This window comes from Phyllobates terribilis, unplaced genomic scaffold (assembly GCF_046119375.1).
Source record: "Phyllobates terribilis strain yellow unplaced genomic scaffold, ASM4611937v1 Scaffold_7__3_contigs__length_470593459, whole genome shotgun sequence".
NCBI classification, from domain to species: domain Eukaryota; kingdom Metazoa; phylum Chordata; class Amphibia; order Anura; family Dendrobatidae; genus Phyllobates; species Phyllobates terribilis.
In genome coordinates this window covers 26,339,876-26,349,206 of record NW_027362767.1, presented here as the reverse complement: position 1 = coordinate 26,349,206, position 9,331 = coordinate 26,339,876, and the positions used below count along the sequence as shown (strand labels likewise).

The 9,331-nt window shown below is 42.6% G+C and overlaps 1 protein-coding gene across 1 annotated transcript in view; it reads left to right on the top strand.

Annotated features, from left to right (window-relative positions):
* Positions 1-6,411: 6,411 nt before the first annotated feature.
* LOC141153488 (alpha-1-antitrypsin-like protein GS55-MS) overlaps positions 6,412-9,331 on the top strand; it is a 368,375-nt gene continuing 365,455 nt past the window's right edge. The window contains exon 1 of the mRNA XM_073638323.1: positions 6,412-6,444. The gene's annotated coding sequence lies outside the window, so the exon portion shown is untranslated. The remainder of the gene's footprint in view (positions 6,445-9,331) is intronic.

The window sequence follows — 9,331 nt, the reverse complement described above, 5'->3', positions numbered from 1 at the left end:
GCGGCTGGGGACCGTGTGTGGACACCCAGCCGCGGGGCGGCTGGGGACCGAGTATGGTTACCCGGCCGCCCCCTGGCGGCTGGGGACCAAGTGTGGTCACCCGCCCGCTGGGCGGCTGGGGACTGAGTATGGATACCAGGCCGCCAACGCAGCCATGACGTGGTGGCCATATTCCACCTCCACATGCCTAAAAGGCCCAATTTCAAGTGCAAGCAAGCAAGCAGTATGACATTGCAGCCTGGGGGTGGGTGGGTGGCAGGCTGCACACTTACACTTGTATTCCAAGAAAACAAAGCAGATGCTAACTTCTATCATCAACATCATGCTCCTCACCTTGGCACTCTCAACTCCCCTGATGGAGAAGCCAGGGCCCACCGGAGGAGTCTGGTTCTCTGGTGGGCTCGTCCAATGCTGCCCTAATGCAGGCCGGGCTAAGAAAAGTGTGTGTGGGGAAGTTGACAGGAGAAATAGGGGCGGCTGGGGACCGTTTATGGACACCTGGCTATCCCCAGGTGGATGGGGACCGTGTATGGACACCCAGCCGCGGGGCGGCTGGGGACCGATTATGGACACCCGGCAACCCCCTGGTGCCTGGAGTCCGAGTGTGGACACCCGGCTGCTGGGCAGCTGGGGACTGAATATGGATACCAGGCCGCCAAGGCAGCCATGACGTGGTGGCCAGATTCCGCCTCCACATGCCTAAAAGGCCCAATTTCAAGTGCAAGCAAGCAGTATGGTATTGCAGCTTGGGGGTGGGTGGTTGGCTGCATATTTGCACTTGCATTTTAAGAAATGGGGTAGGTACAATTGAACACTGCCCTGGGACAAGAACTTACACGGGGATAGTTGCAAGTCTGCATCTTCTGATGCGGCAAGGATGACTCCTGATGGGCACACTTTTAGGCAGTGGCCTGGGTGTCAGAGATACTTCCAGGGGTCTTCCCCATGTTGTTCCCATGTCTTTTCAGCACTGTATGCATGTGTCACACAACACATGGCCAGATAAGGTTGTAAAATGTTAAAATTACATTTCCCGGTGAAAGCAATACAAAATTGCAAAAACGCATAAAAATGCTACTTGTGAACATAGCCCAAGGTGTGGAGGAGTATTTTTTGGGGGGATTATTTATTTTACCTTATACACAAGTCTTTACCCTGGAAAGGAGCTTCCTTAACATATTTCACAGGAAAGCAGTTTCAGTTTCGTTTTTGAACGTTTTATTGTGAGCCTTAAAAGTGGCTTAATACCTCTGACCACGTTGTTGACAGCAGTGACCTGCGGATCAGAAATTCTTCCTGGGGCTATCCCCATGCTGTACCCACGTCATTTGAGCACTGTTACTATTGTTTTGGGCACTTGTTAGGCTTTTAAAAGACTGCCGGGGGTGCCACCGCAAAAATGCTTGGGTCTCCCATAGACTAACATTGGGCTTGTTGCTCGGGTCGAGCACCCGAGTATCTCGCGAGCTTGGCCCGAGCTTCGAGCACCCGAGCATTTTAGTGCTCGCACAACACTAATTCAGAGCCATACTGTGTGCTCAGATCCAGCCAAATGCAGCCAAACTGATTGGTCGTCGTTTCATACTACAGATGGACAATGACCCAAAACAACCCAGGAGTTTATTAAAGCAAAGAAGTGGAATATTCTTGAATGGCCAAGTCAGTCGCCTGATCTCAACCCAATTGAGCAGCATTTTACTTGTTAAAGACAAAACTTCAGACAGAAAGGCCCACAAACAAACAGCAACTGAAAACCACCGCAGTGAAGGCCTGACAGAGCATCAAAAAGGAGGAAACACAGCGTCTGGTGATGTCCATGAGTTCAAGACTTCAGGCAGTCATTGCCAACAAAGGGTTTTCAACCAAGTACTAGAAATGAACATTTTATTTACAATTATTTAATCTGTCCAATTACTTTTGGTCCCTTTAAAAACTGGGTGGCACGTGTTAAGGAGCTGAAACTCCTAAACCCTTCATCCAATTTTAATGTGGATACCCTCAAATGAAAGCTGAAAGTCTGAACTTCAACTGCATCTGAATTGTTTTGTTTAAAATTCATTGTGGTAATGTCTAGAAATAAAAATTAGAAAAATGTTGTCTCTGTCCAAATATATATGTTGACCTAACTGTATATGTTGTGGAATACCTAGACTAACAGGAAATTCAATGGACCCTCTTGTGCTTTATCATACACTGCAGTCTGACACATACACTGCCTGCCTATAACTGATTATATGCATCTGGATTAGTCCTCTGAAGGACTGTTGGTTCAGATGGATATATATATATATATATATATATATATATATATATATATATATATATATATGTTGTGGAATACCTATACTAACTATGAACATGCAAATCCTGACGCAGCAACAGCTCTCCCTATTCTGCCTGTTCCCGGAGTAAAATGTGACGAGCATGGCGGATCCCGGTCTTATATACATCTGACACATGCTGTGCCACCAGCCAATCACTAATGCCACAACTAACATGGCTACGGCATTACAGTGAGTGGCAGGCAACCCCTGCATGTTCACTTGCTCTCTAAAGAGAGCCAAACATGCAGGGAGGGGACCCAAGGTCCCGCCCGAGCAACTCGGAAATACTCATCGAACTCGTCGAGCACAGTGATGCTCAGGAGAGTACCGAGCAGTGGCGAGCGCGTTCACTCATCACTAATTATTATTATTATTACATGTCATACATATCTGCTAAACACCAATAACATCTTTTATGTTTACACAGGTAATCAAATCTACTAAAACAGCTTTTGATGGGAGTGGAGTGGGAATCTTCAACCACCCCCTCACATGTGACTGCGATCTCCAAGACATATTAATTTTATCACTGCCTGATTTCGGTGAGTCCTGGCTGCGCAGTACGGAGGTGGGGGAATTCTCTCTGCACTGTTGGAACATGTGTCTTATTAAGGCAGAGATTGAGGGCGCAGGTGGAGGCCCTAGAGGAGGTGGAAGAGGCAGAAGCACTGGAGGAAGTGTTAGAAACAGAGGTTTGTTCAGCAAACCTTGGGAATTCCAACACTTGTGGAGCAGCCCCTTCCCCTCCTTCTCCCAGATCTACCAGAGTCACCCAGTGTCAGTGAGATGTAGCGCCCTTGGCCATTCTTACTCGTTCAGGTGTCTGTGGTGAAATGCACAATGAATGGGTGATGTTGTCTCTGCGACATGCTGGTGTAGCACATGCACAACTTTCTTAGGGAAGTACTGGGGGACTGTGACGGCGATCAGCTTTTGGAAAACTTCTGTATTCACCAGGAGGAAAGGCAGCATTTCCGTGGCCAACAGATTGGAGATCGTGGAGTTCAACCTTTTAGCTATGTCATGTGTGGGAAGAAACAATCTTTTACGTGACCACAACTACCAAGGGCTGGCTGCTGTGCTATGAGATGGTGGAGTATGGTGAACTGGACAAATTGCTGGACTGTGAGTGAGGTGCAGGTGCTGATGGATTGAGAAACATGCGGTGTGCTCGGTGAAACAAACACAGCAGGCATGTCTGCTTCCGTTACAGCTGACGTGCTGTCACTCAGCCTGACTGGAGCGGGTAAACAAGTGGAGATTCTGTGGTCAGAGACCTGCGTGACAACACTTGACATGGTAACAGAGGAGGAGGAAGAAGCAGATACGGTTGATGGTGTGGCTGATGGTTGGTGAGGCCCGTTGGTCCGCATTTAATTGTATTGAGATTGCCAGAGCAATGCATTTTGAGAACGTATTTGATGGATCATTAATCTAGTAGTCAAATTATTGCAATTTTTCCTTCTACTGAGTAATTTTTTGTAGAGCTGGCAGATAATGTGAGTTGCCTCATCCTTTGTGGTGTCAAAAAAGGTCCGGACTAGGCAACCCTTGCCACCCCTGCGAGCTGCAGACCCGTGACCGCTGCTGGCCAAAACCACAGTTGTGGCTAAGGATGCAGTGCTTGTCGTGATTGCATCACTCAGTGTCTGTGCGGGAAGCTGCAACATAACCTCCTCATCTTCCTCCTCCTCCTCTTCTGAGTTTCTCAGCTATGTGCCTTTAGGTTCACATCAAGTGGGATCTACAACCTTATCATCATCCTCTCTGTTCTCCCATTTCTTGCCCTGAGAGTCAACCTATACCTCTTCCTACCCTGACAACACAGTACAGTCTGCATGAGCCTCAGGTATCTGAGTCTCATAAGAATTAACTTCACCTCTGGGGGTTAACATCTGGTGAAGAGGGTCAGGATTCTGCTCGGACCTTACTTTGTCCTGCCCCAGATCCAACAGTAAACAATTTTGGGCATCGGTGCAGATGCTTTCCTTCTCTTGACTCTGTGAATCTTTGGAGAAGACCTCTGATGCCCATGGCATAGAATGGGTGAACAGCTGTGCAGAATCGCCATCTGTGGTACCCCACAGTCAGTTGGGAGGTTGGAGAGATGTGATGTGGGGGGAAACAAAGGTAATTGAGGTGTCAACTCTGAGGACTGTACTGTGTGTGATGTTGAGGTGGAGGAAGAGGAGGAGAGGCCACTTGCAATATCACTTGCCATCCACTGGAGAACCTGCTCTTTCTTGCCCTCATCAACAAGGAGTACTGCTGTGCGGCTGCCAAAGAAAGGGAGTGGAGTAGCCCGTCCAGTAACAGAAGTTGTCAGTTGTCTTTGGATAGGACAAGACGGTGTGGAAGCACTAGATGCAGTAGAGCCAAAGTGTGGACAGCACATACACAGCCACCTTAGTTGCAAGAGTGCAGTAGCACACAGCAACAACAGTGTAGAAATTCTTAGCACACATAGCGTAGATGCAGGAGGGCTTCTTCCTTTATTCTGCACCCATCGATTTAATGTTAAAGACCCTGGAGAGATCTATTTCTGATTTATGTCACATAAGTCCTTGCACCCTTAATGTTTGGCGACATGTCTGCAGCATGCCTTTTACAATAAATAAACTGTTTGTATCCTTGAAATAAGAGTGTGCGGTGATTTAGTCTCCTAACTAATCACGAGTTCCAAACCCCTTTTTACCAGCATCTCCACAAACCCATTGCACGTAGGACAATTTCCTCTACCAACAGAGTTGTGTAGGCAATCAACAGAGTTGAAGGTGTGGACATCTTCAGGAATAGCAGAGATAAGTTAATTATCAGGTACCTTGATTTGTTAAGAGTTGAAAGTACGTACAGTAGTGGGATTAGCAGGGCTAAGCTACTAGTAAAAGCTGGGTGCAGGATAGCACTTAGGAGCAGCTGAGAAAATAATCAGACTCCTGGATAATGCAGAGACAAGTGGGAAATTACACTTGTGCACTCTGCTACTATGAGCTTTCCGGGAGTCATCTACCGGAGTACTGATCCAGCCTTAGTGACATCGGACCTACATGCCGGGCTACTGTAGTACCTGGTGCGGACTATCACAGAGCGAGCCAGCCACAGGGGAAAGAAGCTGTAGCCGGCGCTGCACCTGTGAATGGTGAGCAGCAATATTGATGCTGTACTGGTTCATTTAAGATGTCTTATGGAACAGAAAAGGTAACCAAATAGAGAACAATATAAGTGGAAATAAATCACACAAGCAAACATAAGAAACTCTGTAACATATCTTATCAGAGGAATATGATCTCAGACAGAGCTGGATTCACAGCTACACTGCTAGGTATTGCTGTATAATGTCCTCCATGTTGCTGTTGCTTAATGAACCCAAAGATAAATTCAAAGCTACCCTGATCAGTTTTGCTATAAAATGACCTTCATGTTTTTGCCACTGCTTTCTAGTAAGTGTGTTATCTAATCCAGAGATGGATTCTCAGCTACACAGCTCAATATTGGCTTATAATATCCTCCATGCTTCTGAGCATGTGCTACACAGTGAAAGAATAGCAAGAATCCCTCATGTGCGGGAGTAGGATACATGAGAGACATTTTAGCATCTAGTCTGTTCCTACTAGCTCAGCGACATCTGAAAGTTTGGGATAGAGCCTGGGAAACTGCAGGACACCTGTGATTTAATGACCAGAGGTAGTGTTATTCCTTATTCACACATGACAGCTTATTCTGAACAGTCACCTAAAGCAGAAGACACTGTTTAAGGATTTTGTAATTTTCCACCCCCACAGTTTTGGGCAGAGCTGGCCTGCAGTGTAACCTGAATTTCTTGCATCACTGTTTAATCAGTTGAATCAAGGATACAGGACAAAGGTTGCTGCAATCTAATTGGAAGAATTTCAGCATTACACAAGTACAAGAGTAAATATACATATATCTATATATATATATCTATATACATATATCTATATATATATATAGATATATATATATATATATATATATATATATATATATCTATCTATATATATATATATAGATATATATATATATATATATATATATATATATATACAGGGAGAGGTGACTTTATAACTCCACTCATCCCGGAGAGCCCCACAAGCTGCTGGTGAGTATTACATCTATAATTTCTACCTAGTCTTCTGTCCATGCTATAATTCAAATAATCTCTCCTCGTGCTGACTACTTGTATTTTATCTAAACAAGCAAAGCTTAAGTGTAAAGTATGGGAGTGATAAAGGATAGTGGCCTGAGGCTCTTGGAGACTCTTACCAATGCTCATTCCCAATTATTGGCCCCTGTAAACATGTCTGTGATCACTTGACAAACAAACATTGTGATCCGACGTTTTATGCCGACATAAGAATAGCTGTTATTGGCTGAACATCGCACTCTTCCACTTTATTTCTTTCTTTTCCAACCTAGTAACATTATTTTTTATTTCTACTTCTCTTTTCTTTATTCTTTGTGTCTGATTCTTCTCCTAATCCTGAATTTCCTCTTCTCTTTATATCCTTCTCCTTCTTGTTTTTCTTTTTTCTCATTTATTCTCCTCTTACTTTTCATCTACTTTGTGTTTCCTTCTGCTCTTCATTCTTTTCCTTCTTTACTTATTTCAATTTTTTCTTTTTTTCCTGCCCTCCTTTATGTTCATTTTCTCTATTGCATATTTCCTTTTTCCTCTTTTTTCTTGTGCATTTTTCTCCTTTATTTACTTTTATTTGTCCTTTTCATTTCCTGCTTCTTATTCCTCTCCTCATTGCTCTTCCCATCTTCATTTTTTGACTTACCTTTTTGTCTTATCTTCCTCCATGGTTTCTTTCTTTCCTTTCTCCACCTCCTTTTCTATTTTTTTTTATCTTCTACTCTTCTTTTCCTTTCTTCTTCCAACTGTTCTTTTTTTAATTTCCATTTCTTCCTCTTTTTTTCCTTCTTCTATTTTTTCATTTTCATCTCTTCTTATATTCCTGCTTGTTGTCCTTCTTCATCTCTTTTCCTTTCTCCTTCTCCATTTCATCTTCCCTTTTCTCCCCTTGTTCTATTTTTGATTTTCCTCTTCTCTTTGTGTTTTACTTCTTCTTATTTTCTTTTCTTTTTCCATTTTGTCTTTCATCTTCCATATTCAGTTTCTTCTCCTCGATATTCTTCTTTGCTCTCTGATCTTTTCCTTTTTTAATTACATTACCTCCTTCTACTTTTCTTCTACTTCTCATTAATCTTATTCTTCCTTACCTTCCTTTCTCCTCCTCCATTTATTTTTCTCTTCTTTTATCTTGCATTCCCCAATTCTCCTTCTTCTTGACTTTCTCTCCTATTCCTATTTTCTTTTCTATTTATTCTCCTGCTTATTGTCTTTCATCGTAATCTCTTTCTCCTTTTCTTCTTTCTAATCTTCTCTCTACTTTGAGAAGTTGCTGTTGTCTTTCCTCTCTGCTGCTGAATCTTTTGCCTTCTCTTTGTATTGTTTCTTCTTGGACCTTCCATCACTTTTGTTCTCTGTGTTTTAGTGAGCTGATCTTCTTCCAGATATTTTCTCCTTGGTATTTCTTATCCACACTGGTATTTTTTTAATATATTCTTTATTATTTTGTAAGTGAAAAATGAACAGAGAAGTGAACAATCACATTGATACAAAATGCTTCATGTGTACAAGCAGAAAACAAGAAAACAATTATAAAATGTAACAATATAATATGGTGCAATTCCATTCAGTCATTAAAACTTAAAGGAGTTGTCTTTTAATACTTTTCTCTTTCTTGTAAAGGCTCACACATGTGGAAACGAATAAACATACTAATAGTCACCCTCCCCAGGTCCAGGAATGCCTTTCCATCACGCTCTGGTCTTTTTTATTTATTCTCTGCAGTTGTAACGTCAAGATTATCAGGCACATGATGGCAGCAGCCAATCAAGTTGCTAAACCCAGTGATTGGCTGCAGTGGTCACATGCACTGAAGTCATTACAGCAAAGCTACTGTCAGCAAATAAAAATGGAGCCAAAAGATAGCACTGGACCTGGGGAGGGAGTGTATCAGGATGCTTAGAATTTTTACGTGCAAGTCTCTAGAAGAAAAAAATATTATTCCCAGACAATCCTTTTAAATAACGAGTACAGGTCATCATGGCTCCCAAGTGAAGCCGGTGCTGTCAATCAATGAAGTGGGAGGAGGAGCCTAGGGACCAGACTGACAGAGGGATGGTGCTCCAGACCGCCCACTGTGCACTGAGCACCTAATTTGCATATTAATTCAAACTATTTTCTGTGGACAAATGGGGAAAAAATGAAAATCTGTCAAATTTTTTTTAGGTCGTTTGTATTTAAAACATTTAGCGTGCAGTAAGAAAAAGGTCTTTATATTTAAAGAGGACGCGTCACCAGGTCAGAAGGAAGCAGGTTCTTATCCAGTATAATTCCCGCTGCTTCCCTGAATATTACACTTTTTATTTTTTCTAAAATCCGACATGTTTCCAAAGATATGTGTCTTTTTATTTAGTGCTAATTTTTATGGTCTTTATCAAGAGGGCGGCGCTCACAGGGAAATTATGCAGAGCAGCTCAAGACACGCCCCCCGAAAAAATCTTATGAGTCACGCCCACTTGGTAAAAACCATAGAAATCAGCATTAAATAAAAAGCCACATCTCTGGAGTCGTACGCTGGATTTTAATGACTGTAAAAACGGCATACTCAGAGGAGCAATGAGGATAAAAGAACAAAAACAGACGGATTTTGACCTGGTGAAAAATAATTGGTAAAAAAATTCAAAACTTAGTAAAAAAAAAAAACAAAATAAATGTGTCTGTATCTCCTTTCTCTCAGATGCATAACTTTTTTTTATTTTTCCATCTATGGACACGTGTAGGCTTGGTTTTTGTCTGACGAGTACATTTTTTGTGGGGTACATACCATAATTTCATTACTTTTTACTGCATTATTTTGGGCAGCCATAAAGCCATAATACAGCAGGAGCTTTGTTCACCAAGCTATACAAAAAGC